Below are 20,354 nucleotides of genomic sequence, written 5' to 3'. Positions count from 1 at the left end.
CTGTATCATGGGAACTGAAGTCCTCTCTGGGATGGGCAGAGTCATGAGCACTGTGTCTATGCTGCAGAATCAGATTTTCCCAGAGATCTTTGTACCCATTGCTGCATACAGAATGGATTGTAGCTCTATTGCTTTCCCCCAAATGCAGCAGACATTTTATACCACTGGGCTCCCATGAGAAGCCTTCCACCATGCTCTTCACTCTCTGCACCACTGCACCCACCTGGGAATTTGCATTTTGTTCCCAAGGGAGGACCTTCCCAATTGAGTCTCAGATAAAAGCTAGATTTATGATGGCCCTGCCTGATCAGGAATCTTCAGTTCAATTTCTCGAAATAAGGCTTCCTCTTCAGGTCCTAGGGCTGCTATTACTCTGGATCAATGGTAAGAACACTGGGAGATGAGGTGGACTCAGTCTGAGAGGGTGACTTTCAGGGTCCCACTCCACCTGATCAGTCCTGTCCATACATGAGATGTGCAGTCCTGAGTTGAAGCGTGGGTGTGGGAGGTTATATCAATGGGTGAAGAAAATTCCTGAGGCACTCAATAACTGCCCTTTGATGAAGATTGCCGCAAAGAAAGAGAGAGGTGCTGAGATGAATTCTAGAGGGGTTCTTGTAATTAGAAACCTTGAACACAATCTCAAATTTGAAAATCTTTCATTGTACATTACATTAAAGATACTAATTTCACTTGATAGTGACAAAATACAGAAATCTATCAAAATGGCTTATGATGTTAGCTCCTGACATTGCACTTCTCCTTCATCATTTTAGGATCCACAGGAGATGTAGTGATGACCCAGACTCCACTCTCCCTATCTGTCTCCCCTGGAGAGCCAGCCTCCATCTCCTGCAGGTCCAGTCAGAGCCTCCTGTATAGTGATGGAGACACTTATTTGCACTGGTTGGTGCACAAGCCTGGCCAGGCTCCAAGGGGTGTGATTTATGAGGTTTCTGAAAAGTACTCTTGGACCCCAGAGAGGTTCACTGGCAGTGGGTCAGGAACAGATTTCACACTCAAAATCAGCAGGGTGGAGGCTGAGGATGCTGGAGTTTATTATTGTGTGCAAAATACACATGACCCTCCCACAGTGCTATAGCCCTGAACACAAACCTCTCTGCCTGCGGAGGCCCAGCTGTCCTCCTGCACTGCTGTCTGGGGAGCAGCACAGCACAGCCTGCTCTGTGTGAGAGGAAGAGGTTGATGAATCAGAAAAACAAGTTGCAGCTGAGGACTCTGCCTGGGAGAGAGATTGAGGAAGGAGCAGAGCAGCAAGGCCCTGTGTCATGGAAGAGAGAGAGAAGAAAATCTCCACTGCGAGGTCTTCCTTGTGCACACCCTTGACCCAACAAAGGCTGTAATGAAAAGTAGGGAGATAGTTGACTGTATTTTAAAGGCAAAACAAAAGAACTTCATTGTCTTTGTGGATGTGTTGTGTAATAAAAAGGTAAAAAGTCATGATAAGTGTTCCACAGGTTTGAATCTCTGCAATTGGAGAATTTGAAACCATATGTTGTGAGACCAGGGAGTTGAAGGGAAGCAGCAAGGAGAGCAGGGGAACTGAAGACATGGAAGGGAACAGGTTAGAATTTTGAGATGTCCCATGATTCTAGCTGGTGATGTCATAACCCAGAGACACAGGATGGATTCTGGTGATCAGGGATCTGCACTAAGCTATGAGGCACAATTCTGAAGGACAAAGCGAGCAGTAACAGATGAAAACAGACTGGGACCCCAAAGGTAACACAGTGTGCAAAGCAAAGAGATGAAGAGAAAGGCACAGAAGGATTGGCTACTATGATAAAAATAAAAAGGAAGAATGAAAGAAAGAATGAATGAATGAATGAAACGGAAAAAGATTTGTGCCAAAGAGTCAAAATAAATTTAATAGAATGGTATTTTGGTTTTCAAATGTAAACTTAACCTATACTACATTCCAGGGCAATTTCCCCTTGGGGATCCTTTCATTTGTGGGATCACAGCCCTTTGAGCAGGAAGATACTGAAGATTTCACCTACAGAAGTCTGCATGTGCTGCCCTCTTGAGGTCAGCTTCATGCACTGCAATTGAGCAGCAACATTGTTTAGCGTCTTTCGAACTATTTATTGCAATATTTTGCTTAAAACACTGTGACCTAGTGGGAAGGGTCATCTAGCCAGCACCCTTCAGAAGAATTGTCACCAACAAAGAAAGAAACTGGGGCCTCCTGGAAGAAGCAAAAAAAGATGAGAAGAGGAAGCAACAATAAAAAGTCCCCAGGTCCCAACCCTGAGAACATTGACCCAGGACAGGTAAATAGAAAGGAGAATGAGAACAGCAAACATGCAATATCAGACACGGCACCAGTGGGCATAAAGAGATATATTCAGAACCTCATAGACGAGTTCAAAAGTGAAATATTTAGCCAAATAAAGTAAGATATAAGAAGAATAATTAAAGAGATACTAAGCACCCCTCAGGCAGACACAGACGGAAGAAGGGAGGAACTCAAACAAAGGAGAGAACAATTTGATGAAGAATATAAAAAAATATAAATACATGAAGCAGATTCAAAGAGATCATCAGGAAATTAAAAACTCTATGGAAAGATGGCAAATCAGCTTGAAAGAAACTAAGCCAAACTGGAGGACAATTTTGCAATGTGGGAGTATGAAAGGGAAAAACTCTTTAAAAATAACAAGGAAATAAGCAGTAACAATGCAAAAGCTAGAAGATGACAAAAAGGATCTATAACTGGACAATAAAGAATGAGAGTGAAGAAGCTAGGGTACAAACAAAGGAACCACAAAGGTTATTCACAGAAATAATTCAGGAAAACTTCCCAAACATAGGAAAAGTAAATGATACTCTAATATATGAGGCATACAGAACTCCAGCCACCTACAACCAAAACAGAGTTACACACAGGCATATGATAATCAAGATCCCGGAAATTCAATATATGAACAGAATATTAAAAGCCGTTAGAGACAAGGAACAGATCACGTATAAAGGAAGGCCCATCAGAATAACACACTTCTTGACATAAACCATCAGGTCAAGAAGAGCCTGAAGTGAAATATTCCAAGCCCTGAAAGAAAATAACCTCCATCCCAGATTGATATACCCTCATAAATTGTCTCTAGAAATTAATGGAGAAACAAGATGCTTCCAAGACAAGGAGGAACTTGATAAATTCAAAACCACCAATCCAACTCTACAAAAAATACTGTAGGGCATTCCAGAAGAGAGAGAGAGAGAGAGAGAGAGAGAGAGAGAAAACTATAAGGATTCGAGGAACAGTGACAGAGAGGCCTCAATGAATGGAGTAGAAAACGGAATGAAGAAGATAAGCAGACAACTGATGGCTAAAAAAAAAGCATAACAGAAATGAGGCAGAGAAGATTGTATTGAAAACTGATGTGATCGATAGTATCAAGTCTTGAGAGTATAGGCAACTACACTGAAGATGACAAGACTCTACAATACACATTCTGGTTTGGTAACTGCTGTTTTTTGAAGTTCTATACAATATACAAAGTTGTTTTTATTAATACTGTTATGTACTGATATATTCAATTATATTATGCCTAATAATATAGCCAGTTCTCCTGGAGATAATAAGAGACAACACAGGAACCATGGTAGAACTCTTTGTACAATGATCTTAATATGTTTATTTCATTTCATGTGTTTATAGGAATATGTTTTGTTTTGCCTTGCTTTGTTTTCTTTCTCACTCTAATATAGAAAGGATAGAAATACATGTTAAGACTCATGCATGGGTAGAATCTATAAACAGTTTATGAGAACTGATCTTATGACTCATGATGAAATTAACAGATACTTTGAAGAAAAAGAGGCACTAAAATACCCAGTGCTGAACCTGGAGTATCACAATGGGAAACCCAGCGATAGTACTATTCTTTGTTCAGAGTGCTATTAACTTGCTTGAGTTTATTCAATCTCAATATAATTGAAGATATGGATAACTGCATGTATGTTTAAGTGTATAGGATTAATAACCATATTTCTATGTTTTTGTTGGATAGTTGAACAGAACTGCTTGCAATCTCAGTGTTTGAATTCCCACTTTATATGCTCCACTTTAGTATCTTGAATAACTTTTTGTAAGAAGACAATCTGTAATCATCTATTACTGATTTCTTACTGTTTATTTTTGGTTTGAAATTATGTGTAATTTCTACCTGTTTTCTGTTTTGTTTAGTCTTTCTTTAAATTAAATATTTAAAAAAGACACTTCAATACCTGGTGCTGATCAAGGAGTGTCATGATGTGAAATCCAGCAATACTATTATTCTTTGTTCAGAAAGATTTTAATCTGCTTTAATTTGTTTAATCTAAACATAAATGAAGATATGGATAACTGCATGTATGTTTAAGTGTATACGATTGGCAACCATGTTGCTAAGTTTTTGTTGGACTCTTGAACAGGAATGTTTGCAGTCTCGCTCTTTGAATTCCCACTTTACATGCTTCATTTTTGTATCTTGAACCACTATTTGTAAAACGATAATATGTGAACATCAAAAAAAAAACTGTGACCTAATTCAACATCAGCAGAACTGCCACAGGTATCTTAGGAGCCTCTAGGCATTTAATGTGTCTGATATTTACATTTTATTCATTGAAGACTGGCTCATACAGAACACTGGGGAAACATAATTCCCATCATCCTCCTAACAAGATACAGAGATCTTGAAGTCATTGCAATTAATCCTCACACATATTCCTGACGGAGCCAAGCACAGCACCAGCCATTCTCCACTTACAGATATCAAGTGTCTTTAGCTCTAATGATCTTGCAGTATACACTTGTAATGCTACTTTAACCCAGCCACTGCTCGAAACACAACCAAAATCATCAACCAAATAACATTAACAATATCATATTGCCATAATCCCTATTGCCATTTATATGTTCACAAGGAGGATCTTGTTTTCATCTGCAATTCTTATTTTTTACTATGAAGTGGCCTTTGCACAACACTGGATTGCATTAAAGTTTATCATACAAGTGACAGAGATGAGGGCACTTTCTTCAGTTTTGCACCCAAGGCAAATGCCTCAGTGGTGTCATTCTAGTCTGTCCCAGGTACCAGGAGCTCCAAGGACATGGAGCATTTTTTTCACATGAGACTGGCATCTTCCATGTGAAGAATATCCGTCTAACCCTGTGCAGTAACAGCACACACTTGAAAGGGATAAACAGAGACAGAAAGGCACATGAGGGAAGGATGGGCTGGGGAGAGCACACGTGAAAGAAGCACTAAGTGAGGGAGAAAGGGGTGGGGAGGAAAGGGTTAGGGGAAGAAGAAGGAGAAGAAACAAAAGATTAAAAATACTGAGAAACAACGTTCAATCTAAGAGTCTGCTTAGAAAAATGAGACGTGAGAAGGAAATGTCAGGAGTGTGTATGACATAAAGGAGGCCCAGTGGTGCTTCAACATTACAGAAAATGATGATGCACGTTCCCCAGGCACAGGGAAAACGAGGGCAAAACTTTTAAGTCACAATAACCATGGTAGCTGCAAGGATAACTGTATTAAAAATTACTTGGTTTTCAGTCTCTTTAATTGTTCATTGACTATCTGCTCAAAAAACAGCATTGTATGTCATGGGGTTCATAACAAATAAAATTAAAACAGGTGACAACAGAATAATGGAAACTATCCATCACCTGCAGTCTCTCTAAGGGGAATGTTAAAGGGAACAACTAGGTAAGGGGCCTCCAGTCACAGCCATCCACCAAGAAGTGCACACATGGGGACCATAGACGGTGGCTTAAAGTCCAACTATGATGCCTTTCCAAAGAAACAGCAAACTTGCAGCAGCGCCAGCAGAAAACTGGTTTTACTTGCCTTCCCTGTGGTGTTCTCTTTCATAGTGACTGTGGTTGCTGCTGCTGTTGCTGCTGCTCCTCATCAGCCACCTCTCTGGTTCCTGTTAAACTGAATCTGAACAAGAAGAATAAGAATTCACTAAGAACACGACACATTCCTAGATTCTGTGCTCAGCAACTCTCATGCGCTATTTTATTTCCTTCTCACAGCAAATTTGCAGACATGCTGGGATTTCCAGTTGAGAAATCTTTGGCACAGAAAAATTAACTTATGTAACATCACATATAATTTACCAAATGCAGATTCAAGGTTCTATTCTACTCTCTGAGCTGATCTCCCACCAACAGTAACACACTCCAACACTGGGGAAAAAATGTGCAGGCCAGAGGTCACCACCATGCAACTGACAGGCCAGGTAAGTTTCCAGCTGCAGATGCAGCAGGAGCATGTGGGATGCAGTACCGCCATCCCAGCCTGCTCTGAAACAGCATCAGGGTGTGCGTGAGTAGTGAGCTCGAGCCCAGCCTGTGACAGTGTGAAGTCATCAAGGTCACCTCTGAGTCCACTAAATCAGTCATCCAACTGACACTGAATCTGTGTGTGAACTTTGCACTCTGGTGGTGCCCTTAAACAGCCACCATTTTTACTAGAAAATAGCATGTTTTTCTGTATTTTCCATAACAATTGTTTAATAAATTTTCACAGAGTTTTTTAAACATGGTTCCTGTTTAACATGCTGAGGTAGAAATTAGCTTTAATGTCTGTGTTAGGAAAGCCTTGAGCCATGGTGAGAGCTGCAATTTTCCCCTACATGAGAATTGTTCTCTAATGTATGATTTTGGTTTCATTAGTTCCAGGAAGGTCAGAGTTATCACAAAAGTACCTATGTCAAGTGCAAATTTACTTTCTTTTTAGGAGAGGTTAGCTGGGGCAAATTTTGCCTGGAATAAATGTAGATTTTCCTTTATCATGTCTTTCTTTGACAAATGCACACCTATGTCTCCACAGCCATACTCAAGTGATGGCCTTGAAATTTCCCAGGTTCCACACTGAAGGAAACCTTCCCTCACCAGGAACAGACCTAAAATACACTGCTGCCTGCACCATGAATACCTGCAGTATTCACATTTCCTTTTGTCAGAATCTACATTGGCAAATGCTTTTGATCAAGTTCTAGAGTTACTGGAATTACAAAGATCTTTATGTATCACCTCAAAAAACTTGCAGTGCATGGTAAAACTCACATCACCCTGTGTTCTTGTGGGCAACATCAAAGCCATCTCTGTGTTTCTAGTATACACTGGCAGAACAAACAAGTTAGGAAGAGCTGACTCCTACTCAGAGCCTTAAGAAGCTTCCATGTTTTTAAACGATGATGTGGGGCACGGGGAACTCTTCTCTACTGTTGTATATTTATGCCCCAAAGTAGGCAATGAATTCCAATTTAAAATGAATATATGAATAGGATTAGGTAGAAAATTCTTCCCATAGATGCACAAAGTTTCCCCTTGCCATATGGCTTTCTATTCATCAATGGATACTGGGAGAGGGGAAGGAAGATGTGGGGTACAGAGTCACATCCATCAGCAGTGCAGACTGAGGTTACACAGTGCTGACATCAGGAGATCAGAGAGGAAGGCTGCACAGAGGATCACAACTCTGAAGAAAGTGCAGAGAGGTGAAATATAGCCTTCAGTGTAGATGGAAGAAAGAGGGGCACAGAGGAGGAATGTCAGGGTCCTCATTGATTTTTAAACCACAGGTGAGGGGTTTCTTACAGGAGTCACAAGATGGGGATGCAGCCTGAAGGTCAACTTAGAAACTCCAGTTACAGCTACTATATGTGATGCAGAGAGCTTTAGCTTTAAATAAAACCTATACTTAAAGGTGTTGGGTCTTACAGAGTGACACCCTGGCTTCCTCAGATCAACAATATCCCTGAGGTAATAAAAGGAGGTAGAGAAACCACACAAAAGAGAGAACATACTAAAGGGAATGAGAGGACTAGAAAAGAAAGAAAGCAGAGAGGAAGAGGCAGGAAAGGGTACAGAAAAGAAGAGGAAAGACAAAAGAAAGGGACAAATTTTGGACCCATTTTTTATTCTTTGGTATCAATCCTGCCTGAGCTCCTAGATCATATTCAATTATACCAAAGATTTATCGTCCTTAAATATCTGCTTCAGAGAGACTGGGACCTTCCAACCCTGAATTTGGTTGCAGATAACCTTATGGAGGAGGTGCCCAAATGAAGAACTTTCTGCAGGAATATAGGTCCATAGAAAGAGAGCAAATAGATATTCAGATATTTATCACATCACTGAGCAGCAATAGGACGAGGATTTGATGGACAGTTATGACCTCTGTTCTCCAGTGTCAGAAAGAAATAGGAGGTTTTAGTCTCCACAAGCATTTTCTTTCCAAACTTTTTACAGTCAAACAGAGCATTTAGACCTACTACTTTCTGAATTAAGGTGCACACCTCCACCAATACTTGTAATCGTTGGTAAATCTTGATAGGGTCAATTTCTTTCTGCTTGGGAAAATCCTCCAAGACCTCTACTATTCTAAAGAGAGACACAGAGAAAGGGACAGAAAAGGAGGTCCTAGTATCAAGACAATGTTTTAAGAATCTCTTTTCCTTTCAGGAAAATAAGATCAAAATTCTGAATCAACACCAAGTTAAGGCAGGCTGTGATAAACAGCAAACATTATGTTTCTTACAAGACCACAGCTCAACCTGGCCAGAGGCAAGAGTTCTAGGATCACTTTTCTAAAGAGATGGCCACTTGATACCCTTGTTGGTCACTCCTATGCAAGGCACCTTCAAAGGAAAATTGCTCTTAACCTTCCACTTTCAACTGCCTTGAAATATTTTTTTCTGTCATGCTGTGGTCTGGTTTACAAGTGCAGATTCCTTTGCCGTATTTCACAGTGCAACAGCTGTGAAGAGCCTGGTGCCTTTGTGTACCATTATTTTTTGAGAACAAGTTGTACAAGGTCATTTTCTGAGTTCACCAAGCTTGGGTCCCAGTGTTGGTCCTGTAATCTGAAATCAACCAATCACCTTCCCCCATCCTCAAGCAATTACAGCACACAGGGGAATTTGTACCTCTCCTGTCTTGTACTCTGATATAACAAGCTTAGTATTCTGTTCTCAACCTTCCCACTGACCACAACCAGCAAAAATAAATAGAAGAATTGACAGGAGAGAATGGACAAGGGCTGGGTATAATGTTCAGAGGCTCTGAACCTACCTGGCATGCACGAGGCCATGAGTTCAGTTCCCAAAACCATTCAGCCCCCTCCAAATGCACAAAATCCAACAGTTACTCAACCACCATAGAGCACCAATGCAAAATACTATGGAACTCCCACTGTCACTGTTTCATCCTCATGATCCAAAGTTTCCCTCTGGTAGGTGGGAGATTTTTAAGTGAACTTTCACAAAGAAGTGGACAGGTGCTTCTCCTAGTGGTCATTCTCATGTACTGCAAGTACCTAGGAAGAGTATCTGAGATTTCTTCTATCAAACACACTGAAATATTTTATCTACCATCCTATTATATAGTTTAACTACTGTGGAAGTATCAGTACCTCGTAATGTTGAATGTCTGACAACTTTATTCCTCGCGTGTATCGTTATTCCTTTTTCCCTGCTGGAAACTGGCTCATAAGGAAGACAGTGGTGTAAGACCATTTGATTTCTTCATCAAGCTCGATCCCCATTGCTCTTCCCATCATTTGAATGGCATCTCTGATACACCTCATCCTGAGACAGTTATAGCAACCGTCCTGTCCATTACAGCAGCTCTGCTTTCTGTCTGTACTCCACATCACAGGCTGGTTTTCTGCTCTCAACCTGACTCTCAATGCAACTGCTGACTAAACAACACACACACCCACACAGGCACATGCACACACATGCACAAATATCTAAAATCAAAGAATTGTTCAAATATTACATCCTACAATGTAAAATAGGTACACATCAATGTTTTGTTAGTATCCAGAGTTACAACCTAAAATTATGTTTTTAACTAAAAGAAAATGAACGTTTTGCTTTACACAAAACAATGAATTTCTTTTACTTATAATATAGTTTTTTTCCTATTGATGATTTTTCTGCAATAATTTTTGTATTTTTCTATTATTCTATCAAGATACTAGGCAGCTGTTCTAAGGGATACAAAAAGCACTTATTAAATTTTGCATTAATACAAATTCAGCATGGCCCTTGCACAACTCTGATGCCTGGACCAGAGGATCAAAGGGTAGGGCTGTTTGTACAAAGCTTATTAAGAAGAGACTGGAAGGTAATGGATGGTGCCTTCTCTCAGTGTCAGGACTCACTGCATGGAAGGAGCATTTCAAAGCTTGGACACATGGCAAATGCTGGCAACCCCTGAGGGATTTATGGAGAGATTCACGGGGTACATTAGATGCTGTGGATTGCAATAGATAGGAGTATGTGGATTTAGCAATCTGCAGAACAGCATGATTGGCCAGTAGCATGACTGGCCAGTAGCTGATTTGGAGCTACCAAGTTCTTAACTCAGAATAACCACTGGATCCACCTAGTGGCTCACACATGACTTCAAGCCTGCGGAAGGTGTGATGACTGCTGGAAGCTGACCAGCTCAAGTTCCAACCTTATGGCCAGGAATCAGCCTGGCCTTCTTGGGAAATAAAGCTGAGGCTCCCCTAGACTAATCACAACCCTACTGTAAAGATATTGCTGGCTTTCTAGCATAAGTCAGCATGGATCTGGATTCTATCTGCACATTTTGTGTACCAGTGATAACAGAGACACATCTTGAAGTGGACAGTTGTCTTTTATTCTCTTCTTGACTTGTTCTTTTTTCTTTATTGTTTGACATTGTCCTTATATGAATGTAAACATGGTTTCTAGCTCTCCTGGGTTAGTGGTTCCATTCTGGTTTTTTTTTTTCTTTTCTTTCTTCCTTCTCTCTTTCTCTCCTATAGTTTGCACCACTTTCATAAACATTGGATGATCCTCCTTTGTCCTGCAGTTTTGCAGCTAATCCCTTTCTTTTGTTCTGTTTATCTGTTCTCCCTAGCCAATCACAGGTAAAGTTTCTCACCTGAGGGTAAAATTGGTATACTGAAGACTTTTACTTCATATAAATAATCTGGTTCATTTTAGATTTTGTTATATAACCAAAAATCTAGTTCAGACAATTAAAGGTAGCAAATTACTGCATACCACAGTTTGTCACTTTCTAGGCTTTTTTGATCCTATTGTTATTCTTATTGACAAATATAGCACCTTAGCCAAGGTGACATAGTTCTGCTAACCAGCTGTTCTCCCTGTTATACCAAGACTGAGATTGCCTAAAGGTCATGTAATACACTGGGTCACTTTGGAAGAACCAGGTCCTGGATCAAGTAGGCAGCAACTTCTCATCCTCAATAAACTGAAGAGGTATAATTTTGCAATGCACACAAAATCCAATATCTAGCTAAATATGGAAGACACTTCTCAGAAGTAGCCATTTCCTACCAGTTTTAAATAATAGCAGTCATGATACCCACCACAAGCAATTTGCAAGCATCATTCCCATAATTAAACTAAAAAAACCATAAAAAAAGAAAAGGTAGTTCATCAGGATGCAACCCCACACGCCCGGTTCACCAACAGGGGTAATGAGGTTGGGCAAACAAACAGCCACCTATGTAGAATCTCTGAAGTGCAAACAATAAAACAAATCAACAAAGATTTAGACAAAAATCAATTCAGATATAATTTCTTAAATAACTAAGTCATGGTGATCATAATATAAAGATATCCTTAGTATTCTAGAGCAGATATAGATGAAAAAAGAGAAGAGCATAGGAAATTGATGGATGCCATGAATGGCCAATATTGGAAAGAACAGGAATACAAAAACAGATTCAATGAGATAGCCAGGACATTAAAGATTCCACTGAAAATATTAACAGCAGAATAAAACAATGTGAGGACAGAATCTCACATATAGAAAACAGGATAGTGGTTAGTGAAGATGAAAAAAAATATTTCTTAAAAATATCTAGGGAGCACAAGAAGTACATCTAGCAGCTGCTACATGAAGCAGGGAAGGATAACATAAGAATGATTGGAGTCAGTTAAAAAAAAAAGGAGCCAGCATACATATGTAAAAACTGCTCTTAGACATCATGCCAAAACAATTCCCTGCCAAGGAGAAGGAATTTGATATTCCTGTAAGTGATCCACATAGAGTTTCAACTACAATGAATAAAAATAATAAAACTATACCCAGACATAGAAGCATCAAGATTCCAGAAATTCCACTCAAGAACAGAAAATTGTAAGCTGATAGACAAAAGAATCAAATAACCTATGAATGAAAGCCTATCACAATCATAGCTGACTTCTCAACACAAACCCTCAAGTCAAGGACAGTTTGGAGTGATGTATTTCAAACTCCCTCAAAAAACTTAAAAAAATTAAAAATAAGCCTTCAGCCTACATTGATATCTCCTAGAAAACCATCTTTCAATATTGATGGAGAAATAAGATACTTCCTTGAAAAAGAACCCCTGACGAAATTCATGAGCACCTAACTAGCACTCCAAAATGTTCCGAAAGACATTCCAGAAAACAGATAACTGGAACTACAATTGCATGATCAACAACAGAATGAATCTACTGGGCAGGGCATGTAATAAAACAAAGTGGAGAAAAAGAGAGCCAACATCTGGAAAATAACATCACCAGGATGAATTTATATATACCACTTATAATCCTCAATGGTAATAATCTCAATTCACCAATGATACCTAACACTGGCAAAATGGATCAAGAAGCAAAATCCATCAATATGTTGCATACATGAAACACATTTAATTCCAAAAGAAATTCATGAACTGAGAGACAAAGGACAGAAAGCAATACTCCATACAGCATGAACCTTGGGGCCAGGGAAAGCAGGGGTAGCTATTCTATTCATAAAGTGAATTTCAAGCCAGACCTATTAAAAATTAAGAGACACAAAAAATCATTACATACTTCTAATGGAATATCCAAGAGGGAAAATAGCAATCATAAATATGGATTCAATAAACATTAGTGCCTCTAACTATATAAAACAAATATTAGTAGACAGGAAAAATCTAAAAGCATTATCACCGTCTCTTAGGGAATCAACACTCCATTGTTACAAAACAACAACAACAACAACAACAACAACAACAAAAAACAGAACAACTAGACAATCAACGGTGAAATATTAGACCAGAAACAATCTTCTGAAGACATACTAGATGTCTACAGAAAGTTCCAACCCACAACATCAGAACGCATATTCTTCTCAGGTGCATACAGGTTGTTCCCTGAAATAGAAAACACATTCATTCAAAACAGGTGCTTAAGTAAATAAAAAGCATCTGAAATTATTCCTTGTATATTGTCAGCACATAGCCCAATGAAATTGAAAATCAATGGCCACCGAAACCAAAGAATTCATACACATCTGAAAATTAAATAATACCTTCCTGAACAACAATGGGTAACTGATAAGATTAAAGAAAAATCGTATGTTTGTACAACACAGTAATAATGTCAATAAAACATACTGAAACTTGTGAGACACTTTGAAAACAGTTCTATGAGAGAAATTTGCAACACCAAATGCATTTGTCAAGAAAACATAGCAAGGTCAAATAAATAACTTAATGTCAAAACTCAAGGTTCTGGAAAAAGCAGAGTGGGTCTACACCCAAGCTAACATGAAGCAGTAAATTATACCACAGAGCAGAAGCTAATGCAACAGAGACTAACAAAGCAATGCAAAGAACCAATGAATGGAAGAGTTGGTTCACTGAAAGATTAAATAAGATGGACAAATACCCAGCCAAATTTACCACAAAATTAAAGAAAGTTTCAAATCAAGACAATTAGAAATGAAAGGGTGGAATCACAACCGACCCCACAGAAACCTAGATTATGTTTATCAATTTCAAGAAATTATATACCAGTAAAATAGAAACTTCAGAAAAATGGACATATTCCTTGACATATATGAATTTTCAAAGCTGAAAGAAGATTTAAAAATTATAAATAAGCCAATAGCAACCAATTAAATTGAAGACATTAGAGACCTACCAACAAAGAAAAGCCCAGGCCCTAATGGTCTGCTGCAGAATTCTATAAGAAATTTAGAGAAGGCCTAATACCACTACTTCTTAAAACCTTTAATGAAATTGAAAGGGAAACAAAAATCCCAAATTCATTCCTGGAAGCAATTGCCCTGATACCAAAATGCAAGAAGGTCCTCCAAGAAAATGAGCTACATAAAGGCCAATCTCCCTAATGCACATAGATGCAAACATCTTCAGTAAGATACTAGTGAACAGAATGCAGTAAGTTATCAAGACTATGCAACATGATCAAGTAGGATTCATGCCAGGGAAGCAGGGGTGCTTCAACATATACAGCTCCAAAAATGTGATATATCATATTAACAGAACCAAGGACCAAAACCATACATTCATCTCAATAGATGCTACAAAAGCATTTGGAAAGGTCTAATAACCATTCATGATAAAAACACTACAGAAAATTGGGATAAACTTTATCTCAATCTAATAAAAAATTCTGTGACAAACCAATAGCCAACATCACACTGAATCAATGAAACTTGAAAGCTTTTTCTCTAAAATCAATAACAAGTCACAGATGTCCACTATCACCACTCCTATTCTATATAGTTCTGGAAACTTTAGGCAGAACAATTAAACAGGAGAAATAAGGAATAACAATAGGAAAGAAAGAAGTTAAATTGTCATTACTCAAACATGACATGATACTCTACCTGGAAGAACACTAAAGCGCCACCCAAAGACTTCTAGGCTTAATAACCAACTACAGTAGCCTAGCTGAATGCAAAGTCAACACTCAAAAATCAATAGCCTTCCTATACAAGAATAACACACTCACCCAGAAAGAAATTAGAGAAACAACACCTTTCACAAGAGCATCCATAAAAAGGAAATACATAGGGACCCTTCTAAAGAAGGGAGTAAAAGACATTAACATTCAAAATCAGAATACTTTGGAAAAGGAAATTGAAGTAGATACCGAAAAATGGAGAAACATTGTCTTAGGTAGGAAAAACCAGTATAGTGAAAAAACGATATTCTCAAATTTAATACGTAGATAGGTGAAATGCCAATCAAATTTCCAACAACATGTCTCACAAGATTAGAGAAAACTACTAAAATTCATCTGGAGTCATAAGAGACCTAAAACAGCAAAATTTAAAAAAAAATGAGCAAGAAAGGCATCCAGGAGTCATCACAATCCCTGATTGAAATTATGCTACAAAGCTACTTGATGAAAACAGCATGGTGATAGAAAAAAAGGAGCTAAGGATCAATGAAACAGAACAGAAGATGCAGAAACAACTCCGAACACTGTCAGCCACATTATCTTTGAAAATGCCACCAAAGTGGTTCACCAGAAGAAAGACACTAATAAAAAAAATGCCTGAAAAAACAGCTTTCCACATGCAGATGACTTAAACTAGATCAGTGTCTATCTCCATGCACTACACTCAAAATGAAAGGAATGAATGATCTAAATATTAAAACAGAAACACTAACTCTTCAGGAAGATAGAATATGTGAAACTCTTGAAGACAGATATAGGCAAAGATTTTATGAACAAGGTCCCAGTTACACAGGAATATCACAAAGAATCAACAACTGGAATTTCATTTTATTAAAAAGCATTTGCACATCAAGAAAAACCACCCACAGAATGAAGAGACAACCCACACAGTGGAAAAAAAATTGCCATCCATTTCTTAGAAAAGGACTATTTTATAGAATATATAAGGAGATATTTAATAAATTACATGCCCAAATGTAAAGATGCCCAATCCAAAAGTGGGATCTGAAATGAATAGATATTTCTCAGTTGAAGAAGTACAATTGACAAATAGACATATGAAAAATTACTCAATGTCTCTGGTGATTCAAGAGATTAAAACAATGTTTAGATTCCATACACCGCAGAAAGGAAGAGTATCATCAAAAAATGAGCCCCAAACAAGTGCTGGTGGGGCTGTGGGATAAAAAGAAGATTTCTCCACTGTTGATGGGCTGTGAACTAACACAAGCACTGTGGAAAACAGTGTAAAGATTTCCCAAAAAACTAGGACAAGAGGATACATTCCACCTAGCTTTTTTCCATCTTCATATCTTCTCAAAAGAATTCAAATAATCATACTATAGTAAGACATGCACACCCATGTTTAAAGCAGCACGCTTCATATTACTCAAGACTTGGAAGCAACACAAATGTTCATCAACTGAGAAATGGGTAAAGGAGATGTGGGGGTTTATATAGTGCACTGCTGCTCTGCCATAAAGAAGCCTAAGCTTGAGACATTTCTATCTACGTGAGTGCACACTGAGGCCATCCTATCCAGGGAAATAAATTGAACACACAAGGGTACATACCACATTGTTTCTCCACCATGAGAGTGCAAAAGAGTAAGTGAGTAACAAAAAATATAACACATGTGAAATAGTAAGAAAATGTTCAAATGGGAAGGGGAACTAAGGAAGGGAAGGATAGAATAAAAAATGATAAAAGAAGGAAAAATGGAAACAAAGCTTTTGTAAGTAAGGAAGGGATCAAGGATTGATGAGAGTAGAGAGGAATGGAGATAAAAGAATCAACTTATTTCATGTATGGGACCAATTCCCGATGAAGACTGCGGTCAGCATGTATACTTAAAATTCACCAATAAATTTAATTAACTTATAAAATTTGAATAGTTTTCTTTATATATCAAAATAAAAAATAATGTAGCTTGAAGCTTACAAGAAAGAGAAAACAATAAAAATGAACTGATGTTTCTTCATTACTTTGGGATACACTGTGTTATCGACATGATTCACAACCTACTCACTGTCCATCACAACTGGAGACTTGGCCTCCATCTCCTGCAGGTCAAGTTGGAGCCTCCTCTACCATGATGGAAACATCTATTCAATTCACTTATACAGAAGCCAGGGCACCCTTCATAATGTATGATTTATAACACTTTTAAGAAGCACATTTATGTCTTAAAATATCCAGTGGCAGTGTGTCAGACACACATTTCCCACTCAAAATCAGCAGGGTGGAAGCTGAGGATGCTGGAATTCATTACTGTGTGCAAGGTCCACAAGCTCTTCCCGCACTGTTAGATTCTCAACATAAACCTCCCTGATTGGGGTGGACCGCTACCCTCCTGTGCTACTTGCCTGGGGAACAGCACAGCCAGTTGTTTGAGGTTGTGGAAAACAAAGACGGTGATGGCCCGAAAGAAGCAAACTGTGACTAAGGTCTGTATCTCCGAGGTACCTCAGCTGCCTACCAAACACAATTCATTAATAACCTTATCAATTGTAATGACCTTGAAAGACAAACACGGCAGAAGAACAGATGACCCAGAGTCTACAGTGTCAATAGAGAAGACTAAGCGGGAAGAGGCCATGAGTAACAAGGACCTGTGCTTCAGTGAATCCTGAATAAATAGGGGAGAATGAGGGTGACTTCGCAGGTTCCTTGTGTGCCTCGCAAATTCCTGGCATTTTATGAAAGCTGGACAACAAATCAAATCACAAGAATGCAAAGTGGACTTCAGTTTTAGACAGGCGAACTAGGAGGAATGCATCAAGTCCAAAAGAAACATTTCACTGTGCATTATAACATTGTACAAACATATCTTTCCAAATTTAGAACAAATAAAGAAATTTCATGACAAAGTGCCATTAAAGAAATTCATGACCATGAAACCAGCACTACAAAAAGTGAGAAGTTCATCAAAAGGAAAAACAAAAATGAGAAACAGAAGTATAATGCAATGACAGGAAATACTCATTATTTTTCATCAGTAACTCACAATGTAAAAGCTTTTACAAATAACAATTTAAGGATCATAGACCACACATTCAGAGATTCTAGCAGTTCAAAAATAATTCAGCCTGGCACGTTTGTGCATCCCTGTAGCCCAGTACTCAGGAAGCTGAGGCAGGAGGATTGCTGCATGTTCGAGGCCAGCTGGGGCTACAAAGTGAATACAAGACCAGCATAAATTGCACAATGAAACGCTATCTCTAAAACACACATGAAAAATAATTCAATTATAAGTAAAAATTAGAAATTACAGAGAGCAAAAGGTCTGAACCAGAATTGGAAATGGAAAAACATATTGAAGAAATCAGAGTATTATATAGAAAAGTGAAACTAACAAAAAACCTATTAATTAACAATAATATTGATATTTCGTGGTATTTTATAAGCAGTGTAAATTTACAACTCATCTTGAAAATTTAGCATTAGCACAGTAACATTATTGAAAACATGAGTATTTATTTCATTAATATGAGCTCCCATTTATTTTGCTTCACTAGATAATGTACTACAAATTCTAGAATCCGATTCAAATTTGATCTAAGATTGCTGCCACAGCCTACAGTAACACACCCAAATTGCACACCCTTGAGCCGGGCTCAAGGATTATTGAATTTCCAAGGACAAGAATTTGAAAGCTGAATCAATGTGCCCATTATTTTCCATCAAGTTCTCATATCTTCTCTACATTTTTTTGAAACTTTAAAACCCTGCTCTGTGTCTGTTCCCATAAATTCAAACCTTTTATTCTTTCATGTTACTGGTCGCTCTTAACTCAGGTTAGATAGATGAAGCACAGAATCTAAAAATGAGGAGAAGGGGAAATACACTAAGGTATGCTCTGTACATGTACCTACCACACACAATAAATGTGATCATTATACATTGCAAACATGCTAGTGTAACATTGTGTAACATTTCACAAAGAAAACAGAGACTAGAAATGTCAAGCATGAAATCACACCAACATTTCCGAGTATTTACAGAGAATGTAAACGCTCAGAAGACAAAGACACAAGCCAGGTTGCAGAAGCCTGTCACACAGCATTCAGGGAGCCTAAGGCCAAACAGTAAGTTTCAGCCTACTGCTTCTAGGATTAACAGGTGCACCTTATTCCTCCACCCTATCCTCATGACACTGGGTAAATCATTAGTCTCCATAAAAATTACTCTGAAAATACATAAAAACAAAGTTAAATGCAGGGCAACAGAAAAATGATGAGTTTAGTAAAGGGACAATTGATATCTAATACACAATTCTTGGTCTTTTGCCTAAGTTCACAAAGTAAATATAGAAAAGTCCCGAAAGCGTCCTCTGATGCTTCTGTCCAAGTCGCTATGAACTCACATTTCTGGGATTCTGACTGAGCAGTGGATGTGGTGAACGGTGTACAGGTTCTGGTCATATTTTAAACGCATAGCAAATGAACTTTACTGACATACTAATGTGAGATATGAGAGAAAATGTTAAATCAAGGATGAGAGACATATATTTCAACCTGAACCACAAGGTAATTTGCATTGATGCCTTTAGATGGGAAGGAAGGCAAAGTCAGCACGGAGAGTGAGAACTGGAACATAATACACTTTTCAGATGCCATCAGATGTCCAACCTGCACCCTAACACTAACACTAACCTTAATGACAGAGACAAATAACATTTTAGAACGATTTTTCAGTTTACCAACGTAACTTAAACAATATTAAACTGAAAGGAAATTTCCCTTTGCGGATCATTGTTACAGAATGGTCCAAATACAGCCTCACCTGTGAGTGACTCCCCCCAAGCAGGGGGAGAGACACAAGGTTGCTTTCAAAGATGTGTGCTCTCTCTGCTCTCTGCTGGTCATCTCCATGCACTGCGGGTCCAAGCCAAATTGTCATCCTCTTTCAAAATACTACTTCCTGCAATATTTTCCTTACACACTTACAACACAGCTATGATTTCGTTCAGTGACTACAGAACTTCCACAGAGATTTCAGGAAGCTCCAGACATTTAATCTGCCCATTATTATCACTCTTCATACTGAATATAGACGCATAGGAAACATTTTTTGTTCAACATTTTTTTTCCATCGTCCACTTTCCCTGACCCAGTGCTGTTGTAGACTTTGGAATCCACTCTCACACCCACCCCGTCCCATCCCAGTACAGCACCCAAGACATTCTCCAAGTTAAAGAAGCTCCAGTGTCTTGTGCTCCAATCTTTTTGCAATCCACACTTATAATGCTGCTCTCAAACCAGTCCCTGATAGCAACTGGTGGCAGAAGTTCAAGAACTTAAATGAAATAAGCTCACAAATATGATATGCCACAATATAAAGCAGTTCATAGTGACACTTATTTTTCAACTTGTAGATCTTGTTTTGACTGACAATTGTGAATTTTCCTTATGAGGTAGGCTTTGCACAACTTTGGATTGCACTAAAAGATATTCACACAAATGCCTGAGATTTGTGCACTTTCTTAAATTTTGCAACAAGGCAAATGGCTCACTTGCCTCATACTAGGTCTGTCCAAAAATCAGAGAATTCAAGGATGGGGATAATTTTAGAAGTATGAGGCTAATATTTTCACT

General features: G+C 38.5%; 1 protein-coding gene across 14 annotated transcripts in view; it reads right to left on the bottom strand.

The window, feature by feature from the left end:
* LOC134473036 (endogenous retrovirus group K member 113 Gag polyprotein-like) overlaps positions 1 to 20,354 on the bottom strand; it is a 78,078-nt gene that overhangs the window by 49,394 nt on the left and 8,330 nt on the right. The window lies entirely within an intron of this gene.

The sequence above is a fragment of the Cavia porcellus genome, unplaced genomic scaffold (assembly GCF_034190915.1).
Source record: "Cavia porcellus strain 051 isolate PalLab524CR breed Dunkin Hartley unplaced genomic scaffold, mCavPor4.1 scaffold_25, whole genome shotgun sequence".
In the NCBI taxonomy this organism is placed as follows: Eukaryota; Metazoa; Chordata; class Mammalia; order Rodentia; family Caviidae; genus Cavia; species Cavia porcellus.
The sequence above is the reverse complement of the archived record's forward strand: the minus strand, read 5'-3'. Positions and strand labels throughout refer to the sequence as shown.